At 38.0% G+C, this 16,742-nt stretch overlaps 1 long non-coding RNA gene across 2 annotated transcripts in view; it reads left to right on the top strand.

The window, feature by feature from the left end:
* LOC110207813 (uncharacterized) overlaps positions 1 to 16,742 on the top strand; it is a 127,768-nt gene that overhangs the window by 77,764 nt on the left and 33,262 nt on the right. For both annotated transcript variants that reach the window (XR_013485724.1, XR_013485725.1), the window contains exon 4: positions 14,200 to 14,239. This is a non-coding gene — a long non-coding RNA (uncharacterized LOC110207813). The remainder of the gene's footprint in view (positions 1 to 14,199; positions 14,240 to 16,742) is intronic.

Here is a 16,742-nt window from a genome sequence, read left to right on the forward strand (position 1 = left end):
AAAAGAGAAAAAGCAACAAAATATTTCTATCCCAGTGAGAGATGACACAGAGCTGAAGCAGGTGACTGACTTATAAAAGTGTGTGACTATTACGTTCTACATAAAGGGCAAAACCAACCCCATCATGTTAGAAAACTATAAGAAGCCTAGCCTGGTGTTTGATGTCGTCATGGAAAATGTGGAGATATAAATAGCCCAGACATCAAATTTCCAGGTAATGATTAAAGTGCCAACTGTTTCCATCAATAAGATAGCTAAACAATAATAATAACTAGCATTTATATAGTACTTTGAGTTTGCAAAAAGCTTTACGTGTATTATGTTATTCTTACAACAGTCAGGGAGGTAGGTGCTATTATTATTCACACTTTACAGATGAAGAAATTGAGGCAGAGGTTAAGTAACTTGCCCAGGATTATGCAACTAGTAAATGTCTGAGGTCAGATTTTAGTTCAGGTCTTCTAAGATTCCAGGTCCAGTGCTTTAACCTCTGTGCCACCAAGCTGCCTTTAGATGACTGCCATATTCACGAAGTAATCAGTGCTGTCTTTTGAAATAAATGTCTTATTCTCAAAGAAGGTGGTCCCCTGTACAGATCAAGATGCTGTGAAATTGATTGAAGTCTCCACAGTGAATGAAACTTCAGGATAAGCAGAGTGCCAGTGGAGCTCATACTTTCCCCTCCCTGACAAACTGGCATACAGCTGCATTTAGGTGATTCTCTTCCAGATTTCCTCTCCCTTTCTGATTTCAAACAGTTTCTTGCTCCTCACAGAAACACAGCTACTACCAGCCTTTGCTGAACTATACCTCAAGCTGAGGTGGGGGGAGATGGGGTAAGCAGGACCTTTGATTGTCACCACGTAGGAAGGTGCATCTTCTCCATATATCAAATGCTAGGCCTGGAGGTAGGAAGACCTGAGTTCAAATCCAGCCTCAGACATTTACTATTGTGTAACCCTGAGCAAATCACTTAACCTTTATCTGTCTCAGTTTCCTCAACTATAAAATAGGGATAATAATGGCATTCATTCCAAGCATAGTTCTTTCCCTGCTGGCATTCCTTTTATTCCATATTCTATTCTAGTTCTGTTTTTGCCAAATAGAGGGGTTTGTTTGGTTCTTGGGATGAGAAGAACCACAGGAGTTTGGGGGTTGGGAAGAGTGACATGGGCAGTTTTGCTTAATAGGGAAATTAAAATCCTTTCAGAATTTCTCACAAAGACCATGTCCACATAGGCAAAGCTAAGTGCAGAACTGATCCCCTGTCCACTGCATTGAATTAAAGTAGCTATATGGATGGAATAGTACAAATCAAAACTCCTTCTCTTTTCCTTAATATGATTAAAGAACTCCTAAGATCAGTTTGACTTGATTGCTAATACCAGTTATAAAAGTGCTAAAATCATGGGGAAGCTGCTCTCAAAATGTCAAATTGACCTCATTAAAATAAGAAACTAACTAGACCAAGCCAGGGGTCTTAGAAATAACTGTTTCAGCTTCCATGTTTCATCTTCTTACTTCTCTGCTAAAGTTGTACCTCCATTTCTTGCTTTCAAACTCTGATTAGTCACCAGCATAGTCTCTCAAATATCACATTGATTGGTGGTGGGGCTTAGGTCCAGGGCAGGATTTCACTTATACCCTGCTGTAGGTGTCAGTGGTTCAGGGATGGAGAAAGGAGTGAGGATAGCAACCACTGAGCTTCCAATAAGAAGATGGTGCTGATGAATGCTATTATTGAAGCACTTTCATGATCATTATTGTGTGATATTATATATCACACAAGCTCAAACTAAAGGGAAACAATTTCAATGAGATGCAAAAACAAGATTTGTCTGAAAAGACCAATGTACATTCACCAAGTACTCACCAACCAACTTAGATTTTAAAAAGAAACGTACAAGGCCAGGTAATAGTGGATGAATATATGTGACACGGTCTTATGAAAATAGTGTCTGTAATGCTAAAGCTTAGGATGAGCTGAGGCTGGTGAGGGAAGCTAAGAGCAACAAATTGGGTGTTTTAAAAATGATATCTAGAGAAAAAGGAAGATGAAAGAAGTAATAGCAATGTGAATGTGGCAATGATAAGGGAGAGAAGGCAAAACTGCTCAATCTGTATTTTGCTTCTATGTTTTATCTATGCTTTTATCTTTGCTTTCTCTGAAGTGGAAATGAAAAAGCAAAAATGACTAATGTTGATCCTCAAGATAAGTGAGGTTGATAATAAGAGCATACCTCCTAGCTGCTTTTGATGGATTCAAGTCACTTAGCCCATAAGAATTATACTCTTGGTCCTGAAAGATCTAACATGTAACTGTTGAGCTATTCTCAATGATATTTGAAACATCATGGAAAATGAGAAGGTACCATAACATTGGAGAAGGTCAGATGTTGGCCTAACTTTCAGAAAAGGAAAGAGCAGACTCTGAAATCTATAGGCTAGTGAGTTTGTTTTTGATTCCTGGGAAATTTTAGAATGAATCATAAAAGCAATGGTTAGTTTGAAAGTGAAATCGTAATCGCAGAGTAGCTAGCATGGCTTCATCAAAAACAAGCCATGAATTTCCTTTTTTTTTTTACTGACAACTATCTACTTCTTCAGTCCTGTTCACATGACAAGGTGGCCTTTCTCTTTGTTGTGGCAAAGCCCAAAACGTGCACCCTTGATCTTATCCCTTCACATTTTCTCCAGCAGATTACCCTCACTATCATTCCCATTCTTCCTTTAATTTTCACTCCTTCTCTATCTACTGGCTCCTGTCTCTTAAATCAACTGACACCTATTTCAGGGTATAAATGAAACCCTGCCCTGAACCCAGATATCCCTGTCTCCTTCATACTTAAAAAGGCATCACTTGATCCTACCATCCCAGATAACTACTGTCATGTTTTTCCTCCCTTTTTTGAGAAAGCCATATATACGAGGTGTCTCCATACTCCTCTCACTCTCAAATGCAATTTGCCTTGACTTTATCATTTATTTGAAACAGAGTTACAAATTACCTTCATTGCCAAATTACCTTTTCCTCAGTTCTCATTTTTCTTAATCTCTCTATAACCTTTGACCTTGTTGATCACCTTATTCCCAGATATTCTGTCCTCTTTAGATTTTCATTATACTGATCTCTACTGGTTTTCTGCCCGACATTTTTATGACTCTTTCTTAGTCTCCTTTGTTGGACATTTATCTACTCATTCTTACTAGGCATGAGTATCTCCAGAGGGTCTTTTCTGGGCCCTCTTTTTAACCCAACAATACTATCTCACTTGGTAATCTCATCAGCTTTCATGGGTTTGATTATCATTTTTACACAGATGATTCTCAGATCCAACCTTAAGCTCTCTTCTGAATTCTAGTCTCATGTCACCAACTGCCTTTTGCACATCTCTCTCTCTCTTTTTTTTGTTTTTAGGCAATTGGTGTCAAGTGACTTGCCCAGGGTCACACAGCTAGTAAGTGTCAAGTTTTTGGTTGGAGGCTGGATTTGAATTCAGGTCTTCCTGATTTCAGGACTGGTACTCTATCCACTGCACCACCTAGCTGCCCCCCCCTTTTTTGTGAGGGCAATTGGGGTTAAGTGACTTGCACAGAGTCACACAGCTAGTGATTGTTATGTGTCAGAGGCCGGCCTTTTGCACATGTCAAACTTCATATGCCATACATGTTTCAAACTCAACATCTCCAAAACAGAATTTATTAACTTTACTCCCCGAAATGTCCTTTTCCCCAGTTTTCCTATTATTACCAAGGGCACCACCATCCTTTTAGTCACCCAGCCTTAACTGTGGTTTCATCCTTGATTCCTTACTCTTATTCAACTGACATATCCAACCTATTGTGAAGTCTTATGATGCTGATCTTGACAACACCTTTTGTATATGTCCCTTCCTCTCTACTAATACAGTTATCACACTGGTGCAGACCTTTATCACTTTACACCTAGTTGGTATCCCTGCCTTAGCCTCTTCCCCCTCCAATTCCTCTTCCTCTCAGTCATCAAATTGATTCTCTTAACATGTACATCTGAGTGGCACTTCTCTTCCCTACTAAATGAATTCTGGTGGCTACCTCTTACCTTTAGGATCAAATGTTAAATCCTCTGGTATTTAAATCCCTTTGACAACTTGGCTTCTTCCTACCTATCCAATCTTTTTACACATTACTCCCTTCTACTTATTACGTCATCCAGTGACACTGGTATCCTTGCTGTTTCTTGCACATGACACTCTACCACTCTACATTTTTACTGGCTGTCCCTCATGCCTGGAATGCACTTCCTCCTCACCTCTGCCTCTTGGCATCCCAAGATTTTTTCAAAACTCAGCTTAAATTTCACCTGCAAAAGGAGGTTTTTCTGTCTCCTTTTTCCCATCCACATCCAGTCTAGTGTGCCACCCATTTGGAGTACATGTATCTTCTATGTGTATAGCTAGTTGCGTGTTGTCTCTTCCATTAGAATGTGAAGTCTTATGGACAGGAATCTTGTTTTTGCCTTTCTTTTTATCACTAATGTTTAGCAGAATGCCTGACATATGATTGTTGACTGACTGATTGTTAACTGTGATTGATTGTTAACTGTGATTGATTGTAGACAGTTTTTTTTTATCTGACCTATTTCCTCATTTTCCTAGTGGAAGTGGCTATTTTCTTTGTCTCCTTAAAGATTTTATTTCAAAATAAAGGGCTATGAGCTCCTAAAAGAAAAGAACACTGAATTATTATTTGATTTCTTCTTGCTTATTCTCAAAGTCTGGCATTCATTTAAACATGACTTTCTGTAATTTTACCAAGCCTTCGTGGGAGAACATCATAGAAATGTCAACAATTCTGCAGAATTGATAGTTTCTGGCACCACCTCATTTTTATTTGTGTACCTTCAAGAAATGCTTTGACATGCCTAAAAATAACATTTGCAGAGGGAAGTTCTTTCGATCTGTCTGTTGCCTCAGGGAATTACAGAACCAATGTCAGAGAGACCTGAGTATAGCTTTCCTGCATAAGGGCCTTCATGTAAAAAAGTGTTTTTCCTCAGCACTTTGCACAGTTCTTTTTTCATAGTATCTTTGCTACTTGTGTTCCATTTGAAAAGAAAAAAGAAAAAGAAAAAGAAAAAAGAAATTTGCTATTAAGACAGAGTAATACAGTGGAAAAAGTGGTGAATTTTGGGTTTGCCTGGGTTTTTCAATCCCATCTCTAACACTCAAAAATTGAGTGAACTAATCTCTCTGGGTCTCAGTTTTTTTTAATCTGAAAAATGAGGATAGTCAGACTAGGAGATCTCTAAAGTTCCTTGAAGCTATAAATTACTATCTTATGTTAATTATATTCCAAAGATATTCGATCCTTTGAAACATAATGAAACCACATTTTCATTGCATTGGATGAAACACATTGCAATGCATTCCATCACACTTTAAAAATGATCAATATGCCGTATTTTAGTGATCACGTTCTTGTTACTAGGAAAAAGAGAGAGCCATTTAAAAGTTTTTTTCTAGTTCAACAATATTGGAAGTCAAACTCAAAGATTTTTTTCACACTGGAAGTGAAAAAATTTCTTTTCAAACTCTAGTTTTCATAGAAGCTTCAGCTTCTACAGCTGCAATCTATCAGGATTAAACATTTTCTATTTAAGTCAAATGAATATTTAAAATAAATCAAAGGAAACAAATGCAAATCCCTTATGTCTGTGAGTATTACAGGACTGTTTTGTACAATTCTATTGGTCATTGCTGGTAATTATAGGTAAGTAGATCAGGCAGTGGATCTGGGCTGGGAGTCAGGAATATCTGAGTTCAGATATGGTCTTAGACATTTACTAGCTATGTGACCCTGGAAAAGTCACTTAGCTTCTATTTACCTCAGTTTTCTCATCTGTAAAATGAGGATAATAATAGCGTCTACTTCTCAGGGTTGATGTGAGGATTAAATGAGATAATAATTGCAAAGCACTCAGCACAGTGCCTGGCACATAGTAAGCAAGCACTATATAACTGTTAATGATCATTAGCTATTATTAGAGACAACCAGATCAGGCAGTGGATAGAATGCTGGGCCTGGATTCAGGAAGACCATTATTTAAATCCAACCTCAGAAACTTATTAGTTGGATTACCTTGGGCAAGTCACTTGTATACCTCTGTTTCCTTATCTATGAAATGGGGATAATAATAGTACCAACCTACTGAGATTATTGAGAAGATAATAACTTTCATGAAGCATTTTGCACATCTTAAAATGCTACATAAAGTGCTAGCTATTACTATCATTACTATTAATAATATAATGTAGGCAAATCAACTTGGTTGAATTTATTTACACAAAGTCAAGTAGAGGGTGACATGACTACCTTCTGTTTGTGGCCCACTAATACAGGCATGCAAGAAACTGGGGACAACAGGCCTATTTCTTTCCCTAGACTAGCATCAGAAAGTCACAAAATACCAGAGATAGGAAGATACTAGAAGTCATCAAATCCACATGCTGAGCAATCCCTTCCCCAATATTGCTCAATAAGTGGTCAGCCAGATGGTATTTGAACATCTCCCTTGATATGGAACTCATTAATTCAAAAGGCAGCCCATTCCTTCTTGAGATAGCTCTACTTCTGAGTTCAAATCCGGCCTCAGACACATAACACTTACTAGCTGTGTGACCTCTGGGCAAGTCACTTAACCCCATTGCCTAGCCAAAAAAAAAAAAAAGAACTGAGGTAGCTCTACTTGCTGTGAAGTTGCTCTCTGTGTGAAATGAAAATCTGCCTCCCTGTAAATTCTGTCCACTCGTCCTAGTTCTGGTCTCTAGGGCTAATCAGGCTCAGTTTTATCACTTTTTCATGTGGAAGGTCTTCAAATATTTAATCAACTATTCATGTGACCCCCTCTAAAGTTTCTCTTTCATAGCCAAAAATTCCCGGTTCCTTTACATAATCCTCAGATTTATTTATTAAGTCTCTACTGTGTTCTAGGCACTGTGTTAAACACTGCATATATAAAGAAAGGTAAAAGGCAGTCTCTGCTCTCAAAGGTTTCACAATCTGGTTCCATACCATTGGACCTTAGGATCACAGCTATAGATCTGGAAGGGACCCTCTATATCCATCCTTCATTTTACAGATGAGAAAACAGAGGCCCAGGAAGGTTGAGTCACTTGCCCAAAGTTATGCAGGTACTCATCAGAGTTAGACTTTGAAGCAGGTTTTCTGACCCTGACTTCAATGTTCTTTCCACTGCCTCAGTTTCACACTCTGTAGTCTCAGACCACTTCACTTCAGAGTTTGCCCTCTTTGGGGAGAGTAATCCAAAAGTTCAGTGTTTGCTTTGTAGGGATAATTCTCTAATGTACAAGGATATTGTGTGTGTGTGTGTGTGTGTGTGTGTGTGTGTGTGTGTGTGTGTATACTGGAATGTATTCATATAGGTTTATACTGCTTTTGGGTACTATTCTCAGTGAGAATTGGTATCTATACAATTATCTAGTATTAATATCATGTTAATATAATTAGACAGCTATATGGTGTGGTGGAATCAAGAAGACCTGAGTTCAAATCCTGCCTCAGATGCTTGCCAGCTATGTGACCCTAGGCAAGTCACTTAGCCGTATTTGTCTCCATTTCTTCATCTGTAAAATGAGATGAAGAAAATGACAACCACTCCAGCATCTTTGCCAAGAAAACCCCAAATGGAGTCACAAAGTTGGACATGAATGAAATAACTGAACAACAATATAATTACATCATGAGGCTTTTAAAGCATCACACTGTAACAATGCGTGAAATTCTAAGTGTAAACAGCTTAGTTTTCATAGTAGAATTATTTCCAAACAAAAAACTGAAAATTCTGAAAAAGTTCTTAAGGGGGAATTTTTAGGGCCAAATTGACCAACCAAAACATCCCTTCTAAGTAGAAATATTCACAGAGGATTGCTATTTCTCTGCCAGCACAGCTGCTCGGATACAGCTATAAATGGATCTTGAAGAAGATGAGAGAAACAGAAACCATGATGACTAAGAGTCAACTGATGCAACAAGGGGCATTTAGCCTGGAGCAAAGGTTTAAGGGAAATCTTATAACTTGTCTTCAAACACTTCAAGGGATCCAGCCTGTTTGTGCCCCTGCGCCATGTCCATCTAGCCTCCTGTCTGTATAGCTTCCCCAATGTGGAATCTTTACCAGTCCCCATCTATACTCCTGGCTTTTTTTCTTCACCCCAGGGGGTCCTCCAGTGCTTCAGAGACATTTCTAGGGGTTTTGGGGTGCTGGGACCCCAAGATCGCGGTACCGGGCCCTGCCTGAAATTCAACTTCCTTTCTTTTTCTTTTCTTTTTTTTGGCAAGGCAATGGGGTTAAGTGACTTGCCCAGAGTCACACAGCTAGTGAGTGTTATGTGTCTGAGGCCAGATTTGAACTCAGGTCCTCCTGAGTCAAGGGCCAGTGCTCTATCCACTGCATCACCTAGTTGCCCCAGAGTCTTCCTTTCAACACCAACTCCTGCCTTCATATTAGGGGGCATCAACATACATAGTGATATTCCCTCATTTACATAAACTTTCTAGTTCTTTAACTTATTAACTTCATATCTTCCTAGTACCACCCTTCCTGGGTAATTTTGAATTCCCTTTCTCCTAACCCTCTTTCAGTGTTATGAATCCCTCTGTGGCTCAATTTAGCTCTCTGAAGTTTTTCCCTAAATGTCCTATTGTCTTCTAGTAACCCGATAGAGCTTAAGTTCAGAGGCATGGGCTTTGAGAATATAGTCACACTATGATGAAATATCAGAATGGGACTGTAACAGAGGGAACACGGCTACTTAACTTTAAAAAAATTGGCTAATTCAATGACAATACATCTTTTTAAACAAGAGATAATGGATTAAAGGGTATCATTAATCAATAGTCTTCTATTTGTTTCATATTATATTCCAATATTCTATAGCTTCACTTTCATTTGTGCATACTATATTGATAGGAAGCCTATTTGAAAACAGATTTCCAAAAGGTGTGGTTAGGCAGATTTAGCATAATTTCTATAATTAATAAATGTATAAACATGTATATACACACACACATGTGTATATATTTATGTATATATATGTATATATATGTATATATATATATATATTTGTTTATTTATTTTTTTATCCTAACCACTTTTGAGGGAAAGAAATAGTTCTAAACTATTGCATATTTTCTGCCTTTTAAACAGAAGTTAAACATGATTTAACCTTTTCTTGGTGAGTCTCAGTCGTCATTAGGTACCATGTGATATGGCTGACAGTGAGGAAAGAACCTTGTTACACAGAAGAAAACAAAACAAAAAATAGCAGAGGACACAAAGAAGCAGGGATTTTTTTAAACTATCTTATTCAATTTAATATATATTTAAAAATAAGCTATACTTAATAGAAGTCCATAGATTTACACACATTATCCTCTTTTTTGCTATTATTTATGTATGTTTGTTTTTGTGTCTTGTTGGGTTTGTAATTTTTGAAAAGTAAAAAGTTTTGTAAATCTTAAAGCAGCATGGAAATGTGAGGTATTATCATTGTTACTGGTATCTGAATCATATCATTGCCGTTGCTATAGGAATGATTGTATTCAAACTTCATTTCTTACCAGAAAAGCCTAAAGTAGTGAGGAAAAAAAGTAGGAAAACCTAATGTTGAATAATTCTTTGGGCTCCAGAATATCATTTAGTTGTGATTTTTAAAAAAATGAATTCTTATAGACAACTAGAGAATAATTCAACAGTTACTTTGTTCTGGAAGCCTTTCATAAAATGGCACAAAGATTAATCTCCTGAGTTAATATTTATGATATGGCTTGAAGTGTTTTTCCAGCTTTCTTTGTGGGACTTTTAGAGATTTATGACATATGACAGGGAAAAAAAGAGAATCATATTGATATAATTGTCTTCAATATTAAGGCAAATATCTGCATTTCATATTCATATTCTATGCAACAATTAAAAAGTGTTGGTTTGATCATAGCTAACTCTTTAAGCGAATGACATTTCCCTATTTGGAAGGGCCATGCACTTCCTGCAAAATTAACATGGGTGGGAAGATTAAACATTATCTGAAAGAGGTGTTTTGTGTTATGATGCAGTTCAGGCAATCTCCCACAAGGAAGGCTGATTTTCAAGTAAAGTAATGGTTAGTTGGGTTGGTAAGCATTAGGTATTCGGTTGTTATGTCAATTTGGAGTTGGAGGGGCTCCTTAGGGTCTACTCCAGGGGTGAGGAACCTGCAGCCTTGAGGACACATGTGGCCCTTTGACTGATTCCAAACTTCACAGAACAAATTCTCTTAATAAAAGGATTTGTTCAGTAAAACTTGGACTCAGTCAAAAGGTCACACCCAAGGGACCTAGAAGGCCACATGTGGCCTTCGAGGCTTCAGGTTCCTCACCGCTGATCATTCTATGTCCCTGGAGTAGCTGCTGGAAATTCTTTGGGATAATGCCCCAGGATGGAGATGTAGCATATTATGGTGGAAGGAGTCCTATACTATACCTGTATTCAAGAGACCTGGATTTGAATCACTTAATATTTAATTTGAATCACTTTTATAATAGCCATGTGACTATAGCCAAGCCATGTAGCCCCTGTGAACCTCAATTTCCTTATTGAACCATAGCTTTGCTGCTTATTAGCTATGTGGCTATAGCGAAAGCACAGAATATCACTGAAGTTCGGTTTCCTTATTAGATTATAGCTTTGATACTTAATAGTTATCTGACCATAGCCATGTCAAATAATCTCTCCCAGACTCATTTTTTTATCTATTTAATTACCAAGGGACACTGTTGCTACTTGCCTGACTGTGTTCAATAATAGGGATCAAACACTGTCAAACACATGCCAAACGTTGTCAGACTCCAGCAATTATATTGCTTGAAGCAATAATAAAGGACACTATGAAATAATTCTATGGCTCTCAGAAAACTTACTTTTGTGAATGACATTATTTATCTCATTAGTCTAAAGGCATGGTGTCTTTGGATTTATCCAATTTGACCCTTGGATCAGTGACATGCACCGGGGGAAACACTAACAATTCTTTTCCTTATTGTATGTAAAGTGCTTTGCAAACCTTAAAGTACTATATAAACACTACTTCTTATTATTCCCTTGAGTTAATCACGTGAATATGGCATAATTGTATACTGTTATTTACTCATGTCTATGGAAGAAAAGAAATAAAACCAAGTGTGTTGAATAACTGCCTTACAGACTGAACATCCATAGCGTCTCCCAGGTTAAGTAGCTTAAACCCTTTTAAGCCTTATGCATATCATAAGAAACTCAGGAGTTGGAGGAACAAAGTGCAGATATTCTGATTCAAGCCTTTCCATGGTCGATTGGTAGGTGTCAGAAAACACACAAATACCTATCCACCCAAGATGAAAGTAGAAAGTACAGAACTTGGGTTTTTAGATTCAAACCATCTACATTTCTGTATAATACCAATAAAACTCAGAAGGAAGAGATAGAAATAAAATTCCATTTAAAATAACTGCAGAATGTACAAAATACCTGGGGGCTAGATACATATAAGAACCATATAAATCTAAAAAAAAAAACCTTTTTCCAGAAACAGATAAACCTAAATATTGGGGAAATGTTAATTGTCCATAAATTGGCTGAGCCAATTTAACAATAATGACAATACTACCTAAATTAACTAACTTATTCAGTGCTATACTAAATCACCAAAGGATTACTTTAGATACTTAGAAAAAACAATAACAAAATTCATATAGAGGCACAAAAGGTCACTATTTACCAAGGTACGTAATGAAAAAAAAAGTGGCAGTGAAAGAGTCCTGGAAGTACCAAATATCAAACCATACTACAAAGTGACAATTTTCAAGACAATTTGTGACTGGTTAAAAAATAGACTGATTTGCAACTGGGAAAAGAAATACAGGAAATGGGGTACAGAAGTCTATCCTGCTCTACAGGAAAATAGAAGGGGAAGGGGATAAGAGAAGGGAGGGGGGAGAGATAGAAGAGAAGGCAGACTAGGGGAAGGGGTATTCAGAATGCATGCCATCTTGGGGTGGGGAGAGGGGCGAGAAATTTGGAACTCAAAAACTTGTGGAAGTGAAAGTTGAAAACTAAAAATAAATTTATATTTAAAAAGAAAAAAAGAGAAATAAAAATTATACAGAATCACAAAAAAAAATAGAATGATTGATCAGTGGGACAGATTAGGTATAAAACCTAGAGAAGATTTCTCTGACTCCATCAGTACCTCTTGTTCTGGCCTGGGGGCATTTACTCCTGGTGTTGTATGTGAAGAAATCTGGAGTGTGTGGTTCTTCTTAAGGAATCCTTTACTTCAGATGACTTTCATCTTGCATGACAATGCTTGATGTAAAGCTGACACCTGGAGCAGAGAACTGGTGTTGGCTTCAAATCTGGGTCAAAAGAGAAACTTAGGATTGCTAGGGAGGTAATATGAGCACAGACTGGAAATATTGCTATCAGCATTTGCCATTAAGGTGACTGTTTTTGTTTAGGTTTCTGATTCTATACTGAAGTTTGATATCAATGCCTTTTTGTTCTCAAGGGTCATGCTAGACGGGACTGTTCTGATGGTTCCTATCACTTTGGAATGATTTTAAACATAAGCCCATGAAAGGCTTGTGTCATTAAGAGAACCAATATACCTAAGGAGGGAAATCCTCTTGAGTCAGAGGAGGTGAAATATTTTTGTTATTGTAATTCATGAAGATTATGAAAAATTTAAGGTGTGGGGGTGGCTACAGCCTATGTTGGTGGAAGCTCTATGTACATCAATGATTTCACGAATCTCTTGAAGTGTTAAAGTAAGGCTATATGGGATATCTATTTTCGCTCTAAATTGTGAAACTTCATTTTGATTTGATGAGAAGGGAGTTCTCAGCTTATAAATCAAGATCTCTTGGTGTGAGAGTTTTGAAACTCTTGAAGAAAAGCTACAGATCATTTGTTGTAATTGTAACTAACTGCCATAATTTTTCAGGTCTTATTCAGTTTCAGTTCTTAGCAGGATGTAAAATAAAACCCAGAGTGGCAACCACACCCCTATTTTCCTTATCACAGGAACTTTACAGTCACTAGGTATTGTGTGTGCTAGCACTTTATTAATAAAAAGGTCAGTGACACTCTTAAATGCCAAAAACCCTTCATGGAACCCACTCAATGCTTGAATGCTCTTGGTGGGTACATCTGAGGATGACAATCAACTTTGGTTAATAATTAATGAGAAAATGAGTATTACAAAGAGAAGTGGACTCACTCCAATAAGGGACTGAGAAAGTGGCATCATGTCACTCTTGGACAAAGAGACTATTTCTACACCCAGACCTTGGACAATCCAGATGAAGGATCTACCTCAACCCAAACTTGATTGAATGGAACATAATGGGGTTCATAAGGAATTTGCCTTAGATAAGATGGTCTAGGTGGGGGAAATTTTTGGCAGAAGGCAGCAATGTCCTTCCAAGACTGTCCTTCCAAGAATATAGGACAGAGAAAAAGCCTGCATCTCCCACTAATTGGTTATCAATAATCATTTATCTCAAATGGAAACAACAGGATAGTGGAGAGGATGCTGGGTTTTTAGATTCAGGTGATTACTAGCTATGAGATCTTAGAGAACTCGTTTAACCTTGCTATACCTGTTTCCTGAGCTATAAAGTAATGGCATTGGATTAAATGACCTCCAGCATCAAATATAATATGTTTGGCATCCAATACCATTCATACCCTGACCCCCATCTTCAGTCTTCTTATACCTTATGTACTCTGTGATCCAATGACATTAGCTTGCTTTCTCTTCCTTAACAAGAGGCTCCATCTCCTGCCTGGTTTGCCCATTGATAGAATGTTAGGGAGAAATCTAGCCTGCTCAATTAAATTCACTGGTAATCTGGGATCTTTTCAGATGTGGCTTCCTTTGGCCTCAGAAAGTTGTTTGGATCCAGAATCCCTGTATCTAACTACAAACACTAAAGGTCTAAGCTGCAATGATTTCTTTCCTCCTTGCAACATGACCTGCTCGCTAACCTCCAGTGGCTCCCTATCACCTCTAGGATCAAATATATAATCCTCTGTTTGTCATTCAAAACCCTTCCTAACTTGGGCCCTCCCTTCCTTTTCAGTCTATTTATACCTTATACTTACCTATTGTATTTTTTTTTTAGGCAATTGGGATTAAGTGACTTGCCCAGGGTCACACAGATAGTAAGTATCAACTGTTTGATCTGAGGCCAGATTTGAACTCAGGTCCTCCTGACTTCAGGGCTGGTGCTCTGTCCACTGCTCCACCTAGCTGCCCCTTAACCTATGTATTCTTCAACCTAGTGGCAATGGAATCTTTGCTGTGCCCTGCACAAGACGCTCTATTTGTTGACTTCAGTCATTTTCATTGGCTGCCACCATGCCTGAAATGTTCTCCCTTTTCATCTCTGCCTTCTGACTTGCCAGTCTTCCTTCAAGTCCCAGCTAAAATCCACTTACTAAAGGAAGGCTTCCTAGATCCCCCTCAATTCCTGTGCCTTCTTTTTTTTTTTATTAACTCCAATTTATCCTATATATAGCTTGTTTGTACATAGCACAGTTTGGATGTTGTCTCCTCCACTAGACTGAGCTCCCTGAGAACAGGGATTGCCTTTTGCTTTGTTTTGTTTTCCTAGCATGTAACACAATGCCTGGCACATAGTACGTGCTTAGTAAATGTTTGTAGGCAGACCTACTGAATCTAAAGTCTTTTTTAACTCTAAATTAATGTTCTGATGATCACGGTTCCAAGGAAATAAAAAGTATTGCAAATGCAATGCTCCTCCCCTCAAGATGGTTGAGGAGCCTAGTACCAGAATTCAGGCAGTGATGTTCTGTAATACAGTTCTAATGTAATTTGCAAAGTGGCCTGTTGGGAGAATTCATGGCTTTATTTAAACAACTGACATGGATTGGGAAAAAATTGGTCTCCTTTATCTTCTTATATCTGTTGGGGTGAACATCTGGTTCATTCTGCATTAGTGATCCCTTTGAGAAAAGAGAGTGATAATTTCTATGGCTGGAGCTTTGCAAATGTTCTTCCTCATGCCTGGAATACAGCCATGAACTCAAAGCAATTAAAATATTTTTTTGTGTGTGTATTTTGTGTTTGTGGTTGCATTTTTAGCATAAAACTCACTGTCATGTTGTTAAGCAGTTAATAATGAATATATGTATACCGATAGTTCACAGATCTATACTTTCATTATTATGTGTGCCTCTTTAATGAATGCAGATTTCAGGCTGCCTAGTGTAGCAGATACCACAAGGGACTTGGCATCAAGAGACCTGGGTTCAAATCTTAAATCAGGCACTGGCTTGTTTTGCAGTCATGGGCCAGTCAATTAGCCTCTTAGAGCTTTGGTTTCCACACCTGCAACTTGAGGTTGATAAAACTTGCAGTACTTGCTCTATAAGCAGCTATGATCTTGCAAAACTTGAAATGCTATAAAAATTTGAGTTGTATTAGAATTTCTGTGGCCAAAAAATTTATCCCCCTTTGAACAATCTGGCAATGAAAGAGTCCAAACTTATACGTTATGAGATATCAGAGACACAGTTAATCACTTGGCTCAAACTGCAAATGTTTCTAGCTCAGTAGAATCTGTCATAATTTACATTCCAGCTTTGGAGACTTTGATTACCCAGGTCATCTGCATACTGGATTGAGATGCTGGAGGACCTGACTTTAGTAGAGGAATGATAGCTCTAGCTTAGCAAACAAGTATAACTAGCTTACCAACCAAGCTGGGGACATTTTGCCTACAATTGCATATGTAGGAGATGTGACCTGGATGGACAGAGAGAATGCTGAGGTGATATTGTATGCCTGGATAAAAGACTGAATTGGGGCAAGAATTTCTTGGGAGAAAGTCACATGTGGTTCTAAAGCCTCTAGGAAGAAAAACAAAACAAAACAAAACATGTGTGCTTGCAGAGCTTCTTGAGAGAAGCACAAATGTGGTCCTAGAGGTTCTTTAGGATGAGAGAGACATGAACAGAGGGCATTTCAGGAAATGGAGCAAAAAAGACTATGAAAACTGGAAACATGTAATATTGATAATAATAGTAGTAGTAGTAATAGTAATAGTAGTAGTAATACTAGTAGTAGTGGTAGTAGTAGTAATATTGTTCAGTTGTTTCAGTTGTGTCTGACCCTTCATGACCCTATTTGGGGTTTTCTTGGCAAAGATACTGGAATGGTTTGCTATTTCCTACTCCAGCTCATTTTACAGATGAGGAAACTGAGACAAATAAGGTTAAGTAATTTGCCCAGGGTTACACTGCTAGTGAGTGTCTGAAGCCAGATTTGAACTCAGGAAGATGAGTCCTCCTGACTCCCGGCCCAGCACTCTATCCATTGTACTACCTAGCTGCAATAATAATATTAGCTAGCATTCATGTAGCATCTACCATGTGCTAGGGTAACTATGTTGAGCACTTAAACAAATATTATGTCATTTGATCCTCACAATAATCCTGGGAAGTAGGTGCTATTATTATCCCCATTTTACAATTGAGGAAACTGAGGCAAATAGTTTTTTTTTAAAGTGATTTGCCTAAGTCACGCAGCTAGCAAGCACCTGTGGTTGGATTTGAACTCAGATTTTCCAGACTCCAGACCTGGTACTCTCCACTGTACCACCTAACTGCCTAGTGGCAATTGTAAGGGAAGCTGGAGATATAT

Source organism: Phascolarctos cinereus, unplaced genomic scaffold (genome assembly GCF_003287225.1).
Source record: "Phascolarctos cinereus isolate Bilbo 61053 unplaced genomic scaffold, phaCin_HiC Scaffold_4;HRSCAF=312, whole genome shotgun sequence".
In the NCBI taxonomy this organism is placed as follows: domain Eukaryota; kingdom Metazoa; phylum Chordata; class Mammalia; order Diprotodontia; family Phascolarctidae; genus Phascolarctos; species Phascolarctos cinereus.